This window comes from Trichechus manatus, unplaced genomic scaffold (genome assembly GCF_000243295.1).
Source record: "Trichechus manatus latirostris isolate Lorelei unplaced genomic scaffold, TriManLat1.0 scaffold00180, whole genome shotgun sequence".
Classification (NCBI taxonomy): domain Eukaryota; kingdom Metazoa; phylum Chordata; class Mammalia; order Sirenia; family Trichechidae; genus Trichechus; species Trichechus manatus.
In genome coordinates this window covers 1,314,348-1,318,285 of record NW_004444116.1, presented here as the reverse complement: position 1 = coordinate 1,318,285, position 3,938 = coordinate 1,314,348, and the positions used below count along the sequence as shown (strand labels likewise).

Sequence of the window (3,938 nt, the reverse complement as noted above, 5' to 3'; positions counted from 1 at the left end):
CCCAGCATATTTCAGTAACTTTTGATGATGCTCCCATAGTTGCCATTTAAGAGAAAATTCCATTTATATAGATAGCTGGAAACTAGAAATAATTATCATTGGCCTGTAACAGAAACACCATGGAAGTGTACAGAGACAAGGGGAAACATTCTCTATGACCAGGGAAGTAAAGAGATTCTTATCCATGGGGGATCAAAGGGAGTACAGCAGAGCAAAGTGACAGCATGACAAATCAGAAGACTAGATTAACCTAAGGGAGGCTAAAATTCAACAATTTTCTTACCACAGGCCAGTTTTTCTTGCTATTGACAATGAATTATGTTGTCCTGTAAATACTGCAAATCCAAGTAGAAGTCAGGAACAGTGTGGCCTGAGGCCTGCTAAAAAATCAAGCTTCTGTGCTCTGAAAATCACTATTAACAATGAGGAATGAAGGGAAATAACAAAATAAAAGAGAAAATTGTTTTCAGGAGAGCTTTTTTTTTGTTTTTCATCTCAAGGGGTATATGCATTTAGCATTTGTATTTACTAAATCTTTTTTTTCTTTTTGTATCATATTCCTTTCTACACTTGGCATAGGGGTTTGCATCTAATAAAGGTTTGATGTAGGGATAAGTGCATTTTGTTTAGGATCCCTTCCAGTTCTAAAATTCCATTACTTAATGCTATGCCTAACAAGGCAAACTGCAGCTAGGAGAATTTTAATGTCTAAGACTTAGGCAAGCAGTGTATGAGTTGATCTTAGAGGAGTTCTGAGTTGTAAGAGCAGCCCGATAAGTATCCAGTAGAAAATACAGACATCGCAGTTAAATACTTCAGGATTGACGCTGGAAAGAATGTACTGAAAAGAGTCCAGCAGTCAATACTTTACTGTATTAACTGACACTTCAGAGCCCTGGTGACACAGTGGTTAAGAGCTCAGCTGCTAACCAAGAGGTCAGCAGTTTGAACCCACCAGCGGCTCCTTGGAAAGCCTATGGGGCAGTTCTACTCTGTCCTATGGGGTCGCTGTGAGTTGGAATTGACTCGCTGGCAATGAGTTTGGTATGGTTTTTAACTGACATTTACTGCATTTAATAATCAGATACATTCCTCATTGATGTTTATTTTTCTACATTCTCAACTCCCCCAGCATTTATGACCTTTCTAAAAACTCTTCAGTGTGGAATCTCTCATGGTATTTAAATAATGAAGATCAAGAAATGTTCTCTCTCTCAGTATTTTAAAAAAACAAACAAACAAAAAGCCTGGATTCTACTTGTAGTCACCAAATATCTGAAAAATGTGTCCAGTTGTAGTGAATTCTCTGGGGCCTAATCAGGGCTGATTAAGCTGATTTCACCACAGGCTTCACCCACTCACCGCACTCCCAGGGCTTAACACAATGTGGCTTCTCTGATGTTGGATTATCATTGCTCTCTGCCTGTAGGCCTTCCCACACTCTTCACATTTATAGGGCTTTTCCTTTGAGTGGACTCCCTTATGTTTACTGGGGTCTGACTTCCAGCTAAAGGCCCTCCCACATTCACAACACTCAAAAGGTTTCTCTCCTGTGTAGATTCTGAGATGGTGACTGAAGGCTTTGCCACATTCTTTACATTGATAGCATTTCACCCTGCTGTGAATCCCTTAATGTTCCGTAAGATGCTCTCCTCTCGTGAAGGCCTTCCCATACTCAGGACATTGGAAGGTGTTATCCCCAGTGTGGAATCTTTTGTGGTTCCTCAGGCTGGCTGACCTAGTGAAGGTCTTCCCACATTCATCTCACTTACATTTTCTTGGTTCAGGAGGGTTTCCATGCTTCCCTCCTAACTTGTGTTTATTAAGGCCTCATCATTGACTGAAGGCCTCACCACACACATTACATTTAATAGGGCTTCTTGCCAGTGTGACTTCTCTGATGTATGATCAGAGTTGAGCTCATACTAAAGGCTTTTCCACATTTGACACATTCATAGGGTTTTTCACCCGAATGGATTCTGTGATGTATTATGAGCTCTAAGCTCCTGCTAAAGTCTCATCCACCACATAGAAGACATTCAAATGGTTTATCTCCACTGTGGATTCTCTGGTGTTGGTTAAGTCCTGCCTGTTGAGTGAAGGCTTTTCCACACAATTTACATTCACAGGGTTTTTCTTCACCGTGAATTCACTGGTGCTCAGTAAGATGTGAATGCTGCCTGAAGGCTTTCCCACATTTATTACATTCATAAGATTTTTCTTTATTGTGGAATCGCTGATGCTCAGTGAGGTCTGAACTATGGCAGAAAGCTTTTCCACTGTCCATACATTCAAAAGGCTTCTCCCCAGTGTGGAGTCTTTAATGCTTCATAAGAACCGATCTCCAACTAAAACATCTGCCGCATTTAGTACATCAATAGGGTTTTTCTCCAGTGTGGATTTTGAGGTGTTGGAAGAGGCCTGTCTTCTGATCAAAGCCTTTGCCACACTCTTTACATTGATAGGGCTTTTCCTCGCTGTGAAACCCCTGGTGCTGGGTAAGTTCCGTACATCTGATGAAGACCTTCTCACATTCTGTACATGCGTACGGCTTCTCCCCCATGTAGATCCTCCTATGCATCCGAAGTCCCCTTTTCCAGGTAAAAGGTTTTTCCATGTTCATCACGTTCACATATTTTTTCACCTGTGGCACCCCATGCTGCATTTCCAAACTGCCACTAGGCTCACTGTCTCCTCCATACATGGCACACTTAGACATAGTCTCATGATGTCTAGCAGGCCCCTTCCTAGGTGGTTATCTTTCTTCACAAAGTTCCTGCTTGTATCTGACATCATGATCTCAGTCCTCACGTCACCATCTGAAACAACAGACCATAAAAACTTGAGGAGGAAAGACAATCCCAAAATAGTTTATGAGAGACTGCTGGAAAGGTGAAGTTAACTGTAACAGACGTACAGTGTTAAAGGTTCACAGAAACATGTCAGCCAAGATGGAAGGAATGGTAGTAATATAGGTGTAGGAGTGATAAAAAATAAAGGATGGCTGCATTACCAATAGAATACTGAATATGACAAATAGAATAGACTATGACAAAGGCGATAGGATATCATTTCTGTGATTATATAAAATTAAAAATGCCATCTTGTTACCAAACTCTCTCTGTTGACTCTCTCCCTTGCTGGCTTTGATGAAGTAAGCCACCATATGAAGAGGACTGTGTAGCAAGGAACTGAGGGTGGCCTCCAGTCAACAGTTGGCAAGAAACTGAGGCCCTCTGTCCAACAGTCTGCAAGAAACTGAATCTTGCCAACAACACGTGAGGTTAGAAGCAGATCCTTCCCCATTCAGGCCTCAGATGAGACCCCAGCCCTGTCTAATACCTTGATTGCTGGCTTGTGAGAGACCCTGAAGCAAAGGACCCAGCTAAGCTGTGTCCAGACTCTTGATCAACAGAAACTGTGAGATAATAAATGTGTGTTATTTTAAAACACCAAATTTGTGGTTCATTTGTTAAGCAGCAATTGTTAATATACCATTAGTATAAAAATACAAAGCTTCTTAACTATAAGAACTACTACAATTAAAAAAAGAGGGAAAACAAATCATACATTCAAAAGCATATATACACATATATGTATATGTGTGAATATATACACACAATCATATGTATGTATATGTATACATGTATGTTTATATTTTTATATATGTATAACATATAAAACAGAAAACACAGCAAAATTACATTAGACCAAACATAACTGTCGTATCAATCATATCAATAAAGGCAAACAGACTTAAGTCATGTATTAAAAAAAATTTAGATTTGATGACAGAGCAAAACCTAACTCTATTATGTATACAAGAGACACATCTAAAACAATGATTCAGAAACTCATGAATAAAAGAATGATCAAGGATAAATTAATCAAATGCAAATAAAAAGAAAGAAGGCATTAAGATCTTAATTTCAGAAAAA

The 3,938-nt window shown here is 39.5% G+C and overlaps 1 pseudogene; it reads right to left on the bottom strand.

The window, feature by feature from the left end:
- Positions 1–1,350: 1,350 nt before the first annotated feature.
- LOC111822463 (zinc finger protein OZF-like) lies at positions 1,351–3,013 on the bottom strand (annotated as a pseudogene).
- Between the last annotated feature and the right edge of the window lie 925 nt (positions 3,014–3,938).